This window comes from Hemicordylus capensis, chromosome 3 (assembly GCF_027244095.1).
Source record: "Hemicordylus capensis ecotype Gifberg chromosome 3, rHemCap1.1.pri, whole genome shotgun sequence".
NCBI lineage: Eukaryota > Metazoa > Chordata > Lepidosauria > Squamata > Cordylidae > Hemicordylus > Hemicordylus capensis.
Window position 1 is genome coordinate 133,628,710 of NC_069659.1, and position 16,884 is coordinate 133,645,593.

Genomic DNA, 16,884 nt, shown 5'->3' on the forward strand with positions numbered 1-16,884 from the left:
GGTAGAACAAAGCAACTCAGAATCAAAACAAAATCAATTATATTAAAATGTTTTCAGATATAGTCCAGTTCTGAACTCTGTGTGTGAAAGTGTCAAAATGAAATTAGACTTTAATTAGTAGACAGAGAATGAGTCAAGCAAAACATGTAGTACTTTGCAAAATGCTTCCTAAAACTGAGCGGATAGTCTGATATATGCCACTATTACAATTATTTTCGAGAAGTGGAAATAACCTTCTTCTTATGCACAGTTTCGGAATAGCATGCAGTAACAGATGGAGAATACACTTCCCTAACTTTTTTATTATTAATAATAACAACAACAATAACAACAACAACAAATACAAAGATCTACAAATTGAAATGGAAAGGCTGTAGCAGAAGAAGACCAAAATAATCCCAGTAGTAATTGGAGCCCTAGGTTGAATTCCAAAACACCTCGAAGAGCACTTCAACACCATAGGGGCCACAGAAATCACCATCAGCCAATTACAAAAAGCAACTTTACTGTAAACAGCCTATATTCTGCGACGATATCTATAATAATAACAGCAACAATATTGATAATAAAATTCAGCCATCCCAGGTCCTTGGGAAGGGCTTGATGTCTAGATAAAACAAACCAGTCAATAACACCTGTCTGACTGTAATCGCCATGACTCCACTTTCACGAATACTAAACGAAACAGGCCTCAGACACCAAACATCTAAAACATCAAGTAAAATTAACCATCTGCTCTACATGGACGATCTGAAGTTGTATGGAAAGTCCGAGTCAGAAATCGAATCACAGCTAAACACTCTCCATATATTCAGTAGCGATATAGCAATGGAGTTTGGACTAGACAAGTGTGCTGCATTTATAATGAACAGAGGGAAAATAAGAAAAACAGAAGGAATAGAACTGCCCAATGGAAGCAACATCAAAAACCTGGAAGAGAAAGAGCATTACAAATACTTGGGCATTCTCCAGGCTGATAACATCGCACACACTGAAGTTAAAAGAAAAATTGGAAGTGAATACATCAGGAGAGTCAGAAAAATCCTAAAGTCCAAACTCAATGGTGGGAACACCATACAAGCCATAAACACCTGGGCTATACCTGTTATCAGATACACTGCAGGAATAATAGACTGGACCCAGGCAGAGCTAGAGACGCTAGATCGTAAAACCAGGAAAATCATGACCATCAATCATGCTCTGCACCCCCGCAGTGATGTCGATAGGCTATACCTCCCTCGCAGCTCAGGTGGAAGAGGAATGCTGCAAGTCCATCAAACAGTAGAGGAGGAGAAAAGAGGCCTTGAAGAATATATCGAGAGTAAAGAAGATGCACTTAAAATGGTCAATAACAAGAAACTATTCAACACCAATGAAACAAAGCAGGCCTACAAGAAGGAACAAGTCAAGAACCGAGCAGAAAAATGGAAAAATAAGCCCCTGCATGGTCAATATTTGCACAATATAACTGGAAAATCAGACATCACCAAGACCTGGCAATGGCTTAAGAATGGCAACTTGAAGAAAGAAACAGAGGGTCTAATATTGGCTGCACAAGAACAGGCACTAAGAACAAATGCAATAAGAGCAAAAGTAGAAAAATCAACAACAAACAGCACGAGCCGCCTTTGTAAAGAAGCAGATGAAACATTGGACCACCTAATCAACTGTTGTAAAAAGATTTCACAGACTGACTACAAACAAAGGCATGACAAGATAGCCGGGATGATACACTGGAACATCTGCAAAAAATACAAGCTACCTGTAGCCAAAAATTGGTGGGACCATAAAATTGAAAAAGTTGAAGAAAATGAAGATGCAAAAATATTATGGGCCTTCCGACTACAAACAAACATCCGCCACACAATACACCAGATATAACTGTAGTCGAGAAGAAAGAAAAACAAGTTAAAGTAATTGACATAGCAATACCAGGGGATAGCAGAATAGAAGTAAAAGAAATAGAAAAAAATCACAAAATACAAAGATCTACAAATTGAAATTGAAAGGCTGTGAAATTGAAGACCAAAATAATCCCAGTGGTAATTGGCGCCCTGGGTGCAGTTCCAAAAGACCTTGAAGAGCACCTCAACACCATAGGGGCCACACAAATCACCATCAGCCAATGACAAAGAGCAACTTTACTGGGAACAGCCTATATTTTGCGACAATATCTATAATAACCAACAGTATTGATGATAAAATTCAGTCATCCCAGGTCCTTGGGAAGGACTCGATTTTTGGATAAAACAAACCAGTCAATAACACCTGTCTGCCTGTGTAAACAAGAAATAATAATAATTAATAAAACAACTTCTTGGTATTTTCCATCTTGTGATTTTGCCAAGGTCCCACTTTTAGTTCTCTTCCCCTTGGCCAACGAATATTTTATATATTCCAATAATTGTACTAATAGATGCAGAAGTAAGTTATAAAGTACGGCTGACATACAAAGTAACACAGCACTTGTGCTATAGTTGATTTTTGCGCTGTGGGGCATATAGGGGAAGGACAGCAGTTCAGTCCCCACAAAGCAAAGGAAAACCAGTTTGGTGAGAAATCAGCAAAGCAAGAGGTCTTGAGACAGTACTTTAGTACTGATTTAAAGAAAAGGTTTCAAACTAATGTGAAAAAGCCTGCAGCTTAATTGCAGCTGTAGCTCATGGTTGAAGAGAGAGACCAAAACAAACAGCTATCTCTGGAGAGACAAAATGGAGACTAATACTGGAAGAAAAAAGAGGGGTGGAGTCCAAGACTCTTGTCTATGACCCTAACCCCCCGAAGTAGTCACTATGAAACATTGCAGCTGAGAGCTGATGCTGCCAGGGTCCTAGCTCCAACAGTGGAAGGGTGATTTTTATAGGTCTGCACTTCCCTCTGAAGCCCACTATGCCTGCCAAAAACAGTATTTGTCCGGGGGGGGGGGGGGTGTCGTGATTTTTTAATTTTTTAAAAAAAGAAATCTGTACCTCTAGCCCCTTTCGGGGGCTTTCTAAAGGCCGGGGGGAAGGTTTCGCAGAGGCTGTTTGCGCACGTGCGGTGGCCTTTTTTTTAAAAAAAAGATGCGGCAGCAGGCAAAAAGGCCGTCATGCAGGTATACGTAGGCCCAAATGGGCCACAAAGTGTGGCCAGATGGGCTGCAGCGGTGATTATCGAGGTTGGCAGGGGGAGGGGGAACCTTCGCGGAACCTTTGCAAACACACACACACACACACACCGCGGCCTTTAGGAAGCCCCCCAAAGGGGTTAGAGGTGCAGAATTTTTAAAAATTAAAAATAAAAATGCAGAAGTGCTGGTTTAGCTCCTGAGCGGGGGCCACGCCGCCCCTTTGGGAGCTAAACTAAGGCTGATGCTGTGTTCGCAGTGCAGCCAGGAGTGGCTCTTCCAGGGAACAGCCACTGCTAGCTGTGCTGCGAATGCAGCACTAGCCTAAGTAGCTCCTGAAGGGGCTGCTGGGCCCCCGCTCGGGAGCTAAACCAGCACCCCTGCGTCTGATGTCAGACTGCGTCTGACGCTGATTGGGCACAGCCTGGGTTCTTCCCTGCAGGGTAGAACCACTCCTGGCTGCTCTGCGAAAGCAGCGCCAGTCTTAGTTGGGCTCCTGAAGGGGCCGCGCGGCCCCTTCAGGAGTTGAACTCTATCTCCCAAACGGAGCCTCAAGGCTCCGTTCGGGAGCCAGACCATGCCCCTCGCATCTGGCACCAGACGTGGGGGTTGGGGTCAGCGGGGCCACCGCCACAGCCGCACACAGGCCGACGGCAGTCAGGCTCCGCACCTGTGCATACAGCAGGATTGGCATAGCTGCGCCCACAATAGTTGGGGAATGTAGCACTGGATCAGAGAGATTATTAGCTAGGGTATTTATGTAAAGATTGAACAGGGAGGGTGCCAAAATGCACCCTTAACTCCTTTACTAGTGGTTATTAAATGTGAAAGTGAGCCTTGAGGGTTATATCTCACTCTCACACTGGTGTTATCGTAGAGTTTTGAATAAGAAAGAGTAAGCTCCTATCGATACTAGTGTCTCTTAGTTTTCCCTAGAGGCTTATCCTCAAGATTGCATCAAAGGTTGCTTTGACATCTACAAAGGCCACATACAAGGAGGACTTGGGTTTGTTGCTATATTTCTCAGTCATATGGCATAATACCAGGGCATGGCCCATGGCTGACCACCCTGTTGTAAGACCAGCCTGTTCATCACCCAGAATACCTTCAGTCTCCATCCAGCCTTGCAACTAGATGGCATGGTTAAGGAACACATTGCTATGGGAGGCAGGGCTTGCTGGGGCACTTCTGCTGGCACCGTAACCCTGTACAATGTGCATAGTGAAGAGTGTTCAAGATGTCCTTTTGTTTCAAAAGCCATCCAACAAGAATTTGGAGAGTTGTATGAAATATTTAGGCTTTGAATGTCAAGTGGTAATTTGCTGTAAAATATCTTTCTTGTCCCCTTTTTTAAATCTCTTGATGCCACTAAAGAGCAAGGGCTCTTTTGTATGAATATACTTCGTGAATGCTTTTTACAATGCACTATACTTACTAATTATACACAAAGATCCTTGGCTGAATTCAAGTATAAAAAGTGCTTCCATCTACTTTTTCAGAGCTAGGAACCATGGCCTTCATCTCCCAAACTGAGTCTTATCTCCATATGGTTAGTTCCTGCTGTATTTAATGCAGCACACAAAGCTCTGTTAAAAACAGATGTACCCACAAATAAATGTCAATCCCTGTTTAAAATACAGGAATAATACTACTAATCAGGGGCAGAGCCACCATTGGGTTCAAAGAAACCGGGCTGCTGCCCCCAGGAGCTGTGACTCGCAGCCCCAGACAAGCCCCCTATGTCTGTCGTCAGATGCGGGGGACATTATTTCGCTCCCAAATGGGGCCGGAATTGGCCCGCGCTGCTTTGGCAGTGCAGCCAGGGTGACTCTTCCTGCCTTTTAAAGGCAGGGAAAGCCACTCCCGGCCTCGCTGCCAACGTAGCGTGGGCCAATCTCCCTTCCAAATGGGGCAGCGCGGCCCTGTTTGGGAGGGAGACCACACTCCTGCACCTGATGTCAGACGCGAGGGCGTGGCTAGCCAGCCCCCTGTGTGTGATGTCAGGTGCGGGTGCAGGGGGCGGGGTCAGGGGGCCGCAGCAGTGGCCAAACACGGGCCACTGCCAGCCTCCTTCTGCTCCTGCTACTAATAGTACTACCTATGTTGTGTTCACACAATCATGACTAACTAGACATTTAACGAAGACATTTAACCATGACTAACCGCATTTAACCAAGATAGTTAACACAGCAGTTTTATTAATTGAATTTTATTTTTTTACCAGGATTGCCTGGAAATGCTGGGTTCTCACAATCAGTCAGTAGCGGCCATCAGCCAACATTGCAGCAAGGCTGGGGCAGCCTCTCTGTGGGATGCTGGGATGGGCTCCGCTGCTTCGTAAAGCATCCTGGGTACCGGTGGTGGGTATGTTCACTGCTATTTAGAAGAAATACTGCCCTCCCCCCCCCGCCGCGACTGCTACGGCAGTTAGCTCACCGCCCCCCACTTACCGGCCCTCACCGCCCCCCACTTGCTGACTGCTACCGCATTTAGCTCTGCAGGGCTCAATGATCCTGGTTAACTCTTTAACCAGAATCGCTGTGATTCTGAGCACACAGTTACATGATGGTGGTAGATTTTAGAATCCTAAAAACGAAAGGATTCTGAGATAATGTTAACTAATACAATAGGGATGTGCACGGAAAATCTTCGGCACGGCGGGGATAGAGCTTTAAGGGCGGGGGAGAGTGTACTCACCCCCCACGCGCCGCGTTTCCCCCGCCGGCGCTCTCCAAATTTAAAGCCCCTCGGGGCGGGAGCGTTCCTCCCTGCACGCACGCTCGCGACTTCCGGCCACTTCCGGCCGACGGGGGGAACGGGGCGGCAGGGAGGAACGCTGCTGCCCCGAGGGGCTTTAAATTGGGAGAGCGCTGGCGGGGGAAACGCGGCGGGGGGGGTGAGTACATTCTCCCCCGCCCTTAAAGCTCTACCCCCGCCGGTGCCGAAACAGCCCCTACACCCGAAACGTTTCGGAGGCCTTTTCAATGGCCTCCGAAACGTTTCGGGCACAAGCCTATAATACAATTCCAAGTAGTGTTGTTGTTATCACCGGAACAGTAAAGGCAGCCTTGTGGCCTTGCATGCTAGCCAGGGTTGGCTCCACATTTCAAGGGATCCTCCATGGGTCCCTTCCTATCGGAGTGGGCCCTGAGAGAGTTGCTCTGCTTCAACCAATACACAAAGGCTATGGACACAGAGGTGGTCCCAGGGATCAGCAGTGGGCCTTTCTGAGTGCCCTGGCCTCTCCACAGTTGCCCAACAGTGCTCACCCCTGATGCCTACTGTCATGCTAACAAGTTTATACTGAGAAAGAAATGCTTGATCACCTATAATTTGAAAATAAAAAATTAATATGGAGTTGGGTTATCCACATGATGTCAATCCGATTTCCAGTGCTGCATGTGCAAACCTCTCCTATTTCTTCCAAAGTCCACACTCCAGAGACCAATACTGAAATGAATTTAGAGGCAAATTTAATCATTCAAAACAAATTTTAAAGTAATCAACTTAAACCCTTTTTATATAAATAAAACACATATATTTAAATAAGATTAAAAAACAAAACCAGTCACCTGTTCAGGGCAGTAAAAGCAACCAATCAAAACAGACCATAGGAGTCTCACAAATTATTTTTGTAACCCACGCAAGATAAATGAAGTAGCTGTTCATCAAGCATCTCTGCAGTTATGAGACCTTAGTTAGTCCCTCTGCATTTGGGACTTCACACAGCAGGATTTACCATGAGTTTTCTGGGAAGCTTTACTGTGAACTCAAAGTTATCCCAAAAACCCGACATAAAAAGTGGAATTTTTTTTTACCCCAGATATTAATCAGGCTGCACTCTAACGCGCAGTTAAAAACCCGAATTGTGTGTGGAGTGCTCCCCACTAGCCCGCAGGGACTTCAGGGTAAATCTGCCCAATATGTGAACACACACCCTCCATTTCAGAGGAGATGCTGTTGGAGATGGAGATCCGGTGCATTGACCTTTTGCACAAACTATCCTAATGACCACTAGGGGCCTTGGGAGTAGAGGTAGTTAGTGAGGGTCTCCTTACATGTCCCTGCTTGCCTCTACTCTATGACCCCTGCTTTGACTCCCTAGGTACTTCCTGTAGTGAGTTAGTCCTCTTCCTTTCCTCCTAGAGAGAAGATGGAGACATCTCTCTGTCTCCTTCCTTACCTATTCATTATGTAGCTGATAGATAGGATTTGATCTTCCCTGTCTCAAATGTACTTCACCAATAAATCAACTTAGTTTTGACTCTACAGTGATCTCCATGCATGTTCCTTAAATAGCTGCAACAACTAAACTCTGCACTCTGTAACTGGAGTGGGAGCTTCCTTGGCGCTTTGCTAAATAATCGCAGACCCCAACAGATGTGAGCTAAAGGGCTTTCAAAGCCCTGTGTGAAAAACTTCCAGGGCACGTTCCAGATTAACCCTTACCACACAGTGTCACTACGGATCTGCAAAGTGTGCTTCCGTACTTTCTGTGTTGTGACATTGCAGTCCCTGCGGTGACAGCAAGGTGCCACTCTCATTTCCAAGGACTTACATCGGATTTTATCTTTGCCATTTAGTGCTACATCGTTGCAAGTCCATTGCAGAAAAAATAGCTGTGTTTTCCCATTGTAGGAGTTTGAGATTCTGGGGATCGTTTTCAATATGATCCTGCCAAGCTGAAGCATTTTACTGCTGTTCTAGGGTGTAATCTGGAAAATGCCCAGGTTGGTGCTGGCTCTTTGACTGAGCGATTCTGGAGAGCAGAAAGCGGCTGTTCTGTTCTCCTTTTCAATAGTTCAGTCTTTGTTATTCCTCTTCTTGTTCCGAACTCTTCTTCTTAATCTCCTCCTTCTCAAGATCTCCTTCATCTTTTCTGCACAAAGTCTCTCCCTCAGAATTATTTATTCCTCACAGACCCTTCCCCAGTGTGGGATTTAGGCTCAAGCTAAATAAAACACAGCTTAGGGCCTCACATTATGAGGGGCTTCTAAATACAAAAAGGTTTGACGTAATGAGGCTCTACACATGATCCTCTCTCTCTGCAATCAAACCTTAAGCCCTGGGCTGCTGGGTCGGCCGCCCAGATGACCACCGGCTCCATCACGGAGCCGGTAGGGGTTGCGGGGATTGGGGGCCGCCCAGCCCCCAATATCCCAGTATGCCCCATGCGAGCATGCAGGCCATCCTGAGGCCGGGAGGCTGGCTGCAGCCTCCCAGTCGGGGATCTACTAGTGTGTCCCTACGCACCACGGTGGCACATGTACAAAAAAACAAGGTTAACTGAGCACTTGCTCCATTAACCTCATTTAAGGGGAGGGGGAATTAGGCAGGCTAGCCGCCTTGGAGCCACTGGGCTAACCCGCAAGCCTGGTGGTTCTGACAATCACTAGAAGGTGGGCTAGGATCCCTTAGCCCGCTTTCTAGTGATGGTGGGAATAGCTTCAATGTATTTTCATTTAAAGGTATTTCTAATGCAAATAAGTTTATTGCAAGATAGCTGTTTTTGGTAGATTATGAGGCTGTTCTCACGACCAGCCTAACCCTGCCTGGGCTGCCACAAGCAGGGTTAGGCTGGTCATGAGAAGCGCTGAGATCCTCATGGATCCCTCCGCTCCCCACCCACCTAAGCTTTAAGATACCCAGCTTTTATCCGAGCTTAAGAGTGCTCTCACATCCTTTCTCCAGCTACAGGTCGGGAATCCTTTATCTGGACTTCTGAAATCCGGAAAGCTCCAAAATCCGGACACCACGCCGAGAGAGAGAGAAAATGCTTGTAGCTTCAACCTCCTCCTGCTATCTGCCTTTTGTTTACTGCCTTCTCAAGCTTTGCTCCCAGCAAGAGGGAAGGGAAGGAAAGTGGGGGAGGGGGGATAATGAAAGAAGGTTTGTTTGTTTTTAAAGGTGTATATACATAAGATTTTAGGAGATAACAGGGGCACACAGATGAGTAAAGATTTAGCAGAATAAACATGAACAAACAGGAATAGATGAGAAGAGAAAGAGAGAAACTCTGGCTTCAGCAACCGAGTATAGCCCTTCTTCGGGGCAGAGCCAAGCCAGTTTTGTGAATGGGATCGCACTGCCACTCACATACTTCTCAAGCCGGTCTGAGAGAGGGGAAGGAGGGGTATAGTATAGTATATTAAATAAGACCTTTAAAAAATCAACCAGTACCCTTTCATGCCCAAGATATCTCATTTATGAAAATATTCCGAAATCCGGAAAAATCCAAAATCTGGAATACCTCTGGTCCCAAGCAGTCCGGATAAAGGATTCTCAACCTGTACCGGGAATCGTGTGATTCATTCACAGAGACGGGTGCATAGAGCGCCTGTCTGATGGGGGAATCCCCAATGCAATGAGCGTGCCACGCATTGCATTGAGGGATGCTTGGAGGCTGAAACAGCAAGTTCCAGCCCCAGATCCCTGCCCTGCTCTGTGCTTCATGGAGCTGCATGGAGCAGGGCACACGGATGGAGGGAAGTTCGGTCATCGGGGGGGGGGGGGTTTGAGGTTAAGTGCAGCCTCTCCATCCAGCAGAGGGCTACACAAATTCAGGGTTACACATCAGCATGAGGCTACTGAAGAGGTGGGGAGGGATAACTTGCAGACACAGAGATCATTCACACAATCCAAAACTGTGTTCTACCTGGGTTAGGGAGCTGTGTGTGCTCCCAATTTTCAGAAGTGTGGAAGCAAGGAAAACCTGGGTGGAAGTGATTGTGTGGAAGCAAGGTAGGAGCAGTGGAGGACCTAGGCAATCTGGGCACCCGAACCGTTCTGCCGTGAGCCCCCACCACCACCACTGTGAACCCTCGCAGCCACCATGAGGCTGAACTGCTGATATTCTAGCTGCCATGTGTGTGGTCGGGGTGGGGGTGAGGCGGCAGGAATAAAGGCTCACAGCTGGGGCCTGCAGTGGTGGCAGGAGCCCCCCCCCCGGCCTTGGAGGCCACAAGCTGGGGCCTCGAAGTCTGGGGGTAAGAGCGCCTCTGGGTAGGAGGAAAAGCTACCCAGGTTTTCCTCCTACCTTGCTTCCATACAATCACTTCTACCCAGGTTTTCCTCTTACCTTGCTTCCACATAGCTGAAAATTGGAAGCACACACAGCTCCCAAATCCAGGTAAAACACAGTTTTTGATTGTGGAAATGACCTCACAGTCCAGCTTGTGCATGCAGTTCTGGCTCTGATTTGAATAGATATGAGCTGCAGCATGGAACTCTTTCCCTACTGGGTGGAAAAAATTTCCCTACTGGGTTGTAGAATTCTACCCTTTCCCTACTGGGTGGTAGAATCTGAAAGCACTCTTTTTTCTCCTCCCGTTAATTATTTTTTTCAGCCATGGTAAGGATTCCACTATCTCAGATTCAAGGGGATGATTTAAAACCAATGAAAATCATATGTCGATAAGAACTACTCTAACACAGTGATATCAATAGGAGGTTTCTGCCTGGGAAAAGGAGCAGCCACAGGCGCGGGGGTGGGGGGCGCAATATGATTTCAGGACCATGGCTGTGTATTTTGCTTTGGGCTTGATTACTGCTGCTGCTGTTAATATTTATATTAATGTTTTTCTCTTATCGTAAGCCACTTTGAAGGTCTTATTATGAAGTGCAGAAATGGCCGACAAATATTTAAAATAAATACCTCATATTCATATACCTTACAGGATTGTTGTAAAGGCTCTTTAAATAAAGGATTTGAAGTGCTTCCCTAAAGTATGATATAAATGCTAAGCATTCTTGTTTGTAGTGTGGTGAAATTGCTGAGGCAGAAACATTCCAGTGTTCTAAAGTCCAATAAATCATTGATGTCACTGGATTAAAACCCATGGAGATTTGTAATCCAGTGCAATCAGACTTGGGTCAGATGAGGACAGCTTGAGAAAATCATGATCACTAGGCTATTGCCTCTTATTTGTTTTACTTATGGTGTAACATGCTACATTATTTAGGTATATATGCAAGTATACTTTATTTATACTTTACATAGGATTTCACATGCACATCAACTTTTGCCCAACAAAACTAAGTCAAGGTAAAGTGTGCCGTCAAGTTGATTTTGACTCCTGGCGCCCACGGAGCCCTGTGGTTTAGTACACAGGCTTATTTTTAAGTGACAGAGGAGCGTATCACAAGGGGATAATGAACAAGAGTTGCGAGCAAATGGCTTTCATAGGGTCCAGCTTCCCATTGCTTCACCAGCAAAAAGCTCATAGGTTTACATTTAGATATTCTAAATTGGTGTATTTTCTCCTGTGTCACAGAAATCAAGTTGCCTCATGCTACAATTTTTAAAACAACAACAACAACAACAATAACAACAACAAATGGTATTTGCTGCCAAAGTTCCCAGCCAAATAGGCACATTTGGGGGATAAACTCCAGCATTTGGGCTATGCCAGCAATCAGTACTAATGATAAGGAGACAGGTAATGTACCTTTTCAGTAGGTGCAATGTGAGGTAAGTTTTACATGTGCAACATGTGCATATTTTACCCTGGAACAAAATGAATAATTACTTTGTGGTTAAATTAAACAACATAAAAAACACTTCAAGTGGCTTCGTGGTATTTCTGTCCCTGCTCTTTAAAAGGTAGGCAGAGGTAGCCAAGTTAGTGAAAGGCATGGTGGGTGGTTTGATGATGTCAAGTGTGCCAACTAGTCTTCTAGAAGACAAAAATAACAGTGCCAGACTCTGTCTGACCTCCTCAAAGGAGACTAGAATTACCAGTTAGATAGGCTGATTTGTTCTTGACTGCATGGCACAGTGCCCTCAGATTTGTTCAGTCAGCCTGACAACTTGTAGATACAGATGCAGCAAATATGCCTAGGCCACATCTGCCAACTGAGAAACCAAAAAGAAAAAGAGGGGTTAGGCGGCTCTTCCAGCTGACCATGAAGTCTCCCTACTTGAGAACAGATTAAATAAAGCCAACAACAAAAACAGGATAGATATTTTTATTTTTGAATTCATTTATATCATGTTCCTAAATGTGAAGTAAAAAGCAAAGCATTCAGATCAATTATAATGTCATTAATTATTTACTACCAGCCACCTAATGGCGCAGCGGGGAAATGACTTTAGTAGCAAGCCAAAGGCTGCTGGTTTGAATCCCCACTGGTATGTTTCCCAGACTATGGGAAACACCTATATCGGGCAGCAGAGATATAGGAAAAGTGCTGAAATGCATCATTTTGTACAGCACAGGAGATGGCAATGGTAAACGCCTCCTGTATTCCAAAGAATGCACGGCTTTGTGGTCGCCAAGAGTTGACACCGACTCGATGGCACACTTTACCTTTACTACTGCTGCTGCTGCTGCTACTACTACTGCTACTACTATTCCTTATGTATACACAGGAACTATAGCAATCTGAAGACTGGCAAAACTAAACTGTGAATTGCCTGTTTCCTGGAAGTGTTTCATATACTGTATAAACATTCTCTCTTCACCTCCTTCTATCCAAATTTCTCTGCACTGAAACATTCTCAACCCACAAACACTAGTGAGCTTGTATTGTTTGTTTACAAATATGCTCATATTCCACCCCACCGTGACCTGCCCATGCACTCATGGTGACATATAGCAAAATAGAGGGGAAACAAAATTAATAAACACACTAGCAAGTCTGAGATACTAAAGCTACTAAAATATGTTAACTAGATAAAGAATCAAAACTTAAAATCAGTGTGCTGTACACTCACTCATTTCTCATTTCTCACTCACGCATTTCTCACCATAGTCTTGCAAAACAGCCTTTGCATTGAGACACAAAAAGAATCATCCACAACAAACTTTTGTATAACCTGTGTGGGGGGGAGTGCTATAGTTATAAGGGCCAGCCATAAATCCTAACTTCCTCCTATAAAGAAGATACTGTACACAGAAGAACATATAAGAAAGAAAAACTGTAGGATTAGATCAGTTGGTGTAGCTTCTCACAGTGGTGCATAGCTACACCGGTTCTGTAGGTTTCTCTGCCTCTTTAGCAGAGCAGGTAGGGCTAACAATTTGACAATGTTTGTTTAGGTAATTTGATGGGCTAGATAGGAAAAGAAGCCCAAATGTCCATTCAGTTTTAGACATGTAAAGTATCTATGTAAAGTTTTGCACAGCCACACTCGTATCTATGTGTTCTGTTTTTGAGTCATTCTTTCACACAAGAGCAAAAAGCACTAGTCACACTGTCAAAATAAGGCAGACTTTTGCTTCAGGAAGCTGAGCAGTGCTGCAGCATTCTACAGTATGAAGGCCAACTGGTATATAAATAGGATTTCCCCTGGTATCCTCTGTACCCAGAGATCCATGGATCCATGGACGTTCCCCAGATATCCCCCACCCCATTGTATGTTAAGAGAAAACTTTGTTTAGCTAGTGTAAAATTGTATTTGTACATTTGTAATGAATTGTTTATGTTTTGACTAAAGTCAAACAGCTATATTATGTACTTTTTGTGAATTTTCTATTAAAGAAGTGAATAACCAAGTAAATATGAACAATAGAATTGTTAATATATATTATCATGATAAAACAGCATTTTGTAGAAGATAATTTAGGTTGGAAAATGTACTTTAAAAAAGAAGTACATTTTCCAACAGTGATTGTTGTATATGGTTTAATATAGTTTTGGGTGCCATCCTGTCATTAGTTGAAGTTCAGTGAGATTTATTTTTAAATAGTTTGGACCAGATTGCAACCTATACAATCAACCAAAAATCAATTAAAACAAAATAGTTTAAAGATTGTATATTTTAGGGAATCTTGACAAGCAAACTCCATCGTCCTCTGAAATATGTATATAATTCTAAAAACTTAGTGCCAGACTAGATAATAAGTGAGAGACACATGAACAGTCTCTCCCAGTGCTTGTTTTTTGTTTTTTTGAAAAACACCTAAAAAGCAGCAATCAGTTTCAGCAGAGGAAGGGGAAGAGGGAATGCTTTTTGTCTTCCCAAGCTGTTGTTCTACCATCATATGAAAATATATGGAGACCCATTATCTTTTCACTGCAAGAGGAAAGTAGCTTGTGGGGGGGGGGCAATATTGAACAGGAATAGGCAGTAATTTAAGCAGTCCTTTTCCTGCACCCTGCTCCTGTGCTCTCGATTCCCACCCCTAATACTGCTTTTCAGTTAAAAAAGAAAAAGTTCTGATACTCTTTGTTTAGTTAGTATCTATTTTGCCAATCAGGGAGCACCCAAAGTAGTATATAGACATAATCAAAACTGTAACAACCCAGTAATAAAAAGGAAAGATGAGATAAAAAACACAACCAAAATAGCTGATACAATGACACGCAATACACATGATGGATTAGCTACAATACTTCTCTCCAGACCCTTTTTATCACGTGTTCAAACATAAAATGAGAACTGCAACAAAGAACAGATGTTTCGATGTATATATGTCAGCTTCAGTGTTCAATGCCCCACTGTTTAAAATCCACACTCTTATATCCCAGACTTTCTCCAATCTAATTAAACACCTGATTAGTACATAAAAGGAGGAGGAGGTTGTTTGAAAAACAAATGTAATGGAATAACAAGGCCTCTCAAAGTAAGCATCTTAGAATCTGAACACTGTGCACGTAAAAGAAAGATAAGGGAAGTACATACCCCTGCTACCAGGCGTGTAATTACCTATGAGGCAAGGTGAGGCAGTCGCCTCAGATAGCACATGATTGGGCTGCAAGTGAGACAGAAAGATGCCTGCCTGCCTCCTCCTGCTTTTTGAAAAGGGAAGGAAGAAGAGGATGTGCACAAGCCGGTGTGTGTGGAGGAGCATTTGCCTCAGGTGCCTAGAGATCTTGAGCCACCACTGCTTTCTACAGATCAGAAGTACATTGACCTGAATTCCCTCAGTGATAAGAGGAACGTTCTTTCTGTTATTACTTAAGATGTTCTCTTTGCGTTGAAACATGCTTTTCAAGACTAAGTCACAGTGAGCTGTGTTTTGAAAAGCATTCAGTGATTGTTTTAGAAGTATGATGTTCAGTGTGTAAGATAATGATATTTTAGACTTCCTCTGTGGAAACATGAGGTGGGATCTCTATGTGCAGCCTATTATTTGCAGTGGTAATGTTTCACCTTTAATGAATCAAAATAATGGATTCAGTGTTATAATTTGTACAGAGGCAGCAGCATCATACTGTATTTGCCTTTAAGCAATTAATCAAAGTAACAGAAACTATATCCTATATCCCATTAGACATTACAGTGACTGTTTAGGTAGTTGCTTTTAAAAAGAAAATTCAGTGATAACTATATAAGAAATCAATGAAATGGGTTTGCCACCCAAATACAACTAAGAACAGCCACATGGAAATGTGGAATTTCTTAAGGGACACCACCTCCTTCACCTAGATTCCCTCCTCCTTTCTTTCTCTGCCTATATTTTGCAATGGTTATATGCTGTTTATGTGTATGATTTCAAGTCATACGAGGACAAATGTTCAAAAGACAGTTCAGTGCATCCTACAATTTAAAAACCAGAATACATATTCTGTCCCCGTTCATTAAAGCAACAATGAAGCAGCATGTTCAGACATGGGAACCATTTGCACAAGAGTGATGAAGAATGGCCAGCCTGCTAATGAGTTGCAGTGATCTGCCACCTCCACTGGCCTGCTGCCTCACCCACTCCACCATTAACAGGTCAATGGCAGCAACTGTGTCTCTTCCTCCACTCCCTAATCCCACTTTCTTATCAAGGCAGGGGTGAAGCATGGAGAGATAGGAAGTGACTCTCCACATGTCCCCCCCCACCCGCATTTCATGTCCTACCCTTCCCTTTTCAATTGGCAGGGAGAGCAGCACAACTTGGAAAAAGGAGGAGGAAGGAGAGGGGCCATTGTCACTTCCAGGTAAAGATTGCATAGGGTCTTGTGAGAGTGCATGGTGGGGGTAGGAAGGGTGGAGCCAGCTTTTGAGGAAACAGGGTAGGAGGTGGGAAGGGAGGCCATGCAGAGTGTGTGGAAAGGGCTGATGGGTTTGTGGGGTACTGCAGGGGTATAGGAAGTCTGGGGAGGGTCTTGCACAATTCCACAGAGGTTTTTTGGAGCACAGCACATGAAACACGCCACAGAGCTCTCAGTGGGGATAGCAGCTTACTAAGCTGATTCAGACTTGGGTAGGGTTTGGGCTGAGCCTGTTATGGAGGCAAGTTGTCACATATGGTGGAATCATACTGCACAGCCTGCATTATCCAGTACTTCCACTTTGTTCTAAATATACAAAAATGCTTATACTGAGTCAGACCCTTGGCCCATCTAGTCAGTATTGTCTATACTGACTGGCAACAGTACTCCAGGATTTCAGACAGGGGTTTTTCCCAGTCCTCCCTGGAGTTGGTAGGGATTGAAATGGACCTTCTACATCCAAAGCATTTTCTCTGCCACTGAGCGACAAGTCAATTTTTCTCTCCAGCTGCAGAAGATATTTTAGGCAAGAATGGGATTTATGAACTCATAATGGGACTACTTATGAACTCATCATATTTAAAAAATTATTAAAATGTATGACAGAGTCTGCAAAAGAGTTGTGATGATGGCACCTGAGAATGATCACAACACTGTAATGAGAGGTTAGTCTCATCTATGTTATTTATTAAGTATGTAGCTTTCTGTATTCAGAGATGCATTGCAGCTATATAAATCAATGCATGCATGTGAAGAAGCACCTTTGTGCAAAGGGGCCAAAAGCATTTGGATTTCTCTCTGGTGTTGACAGGCATGTTTGAACCAGTATAACGAGTTCCTTCACTACTGAT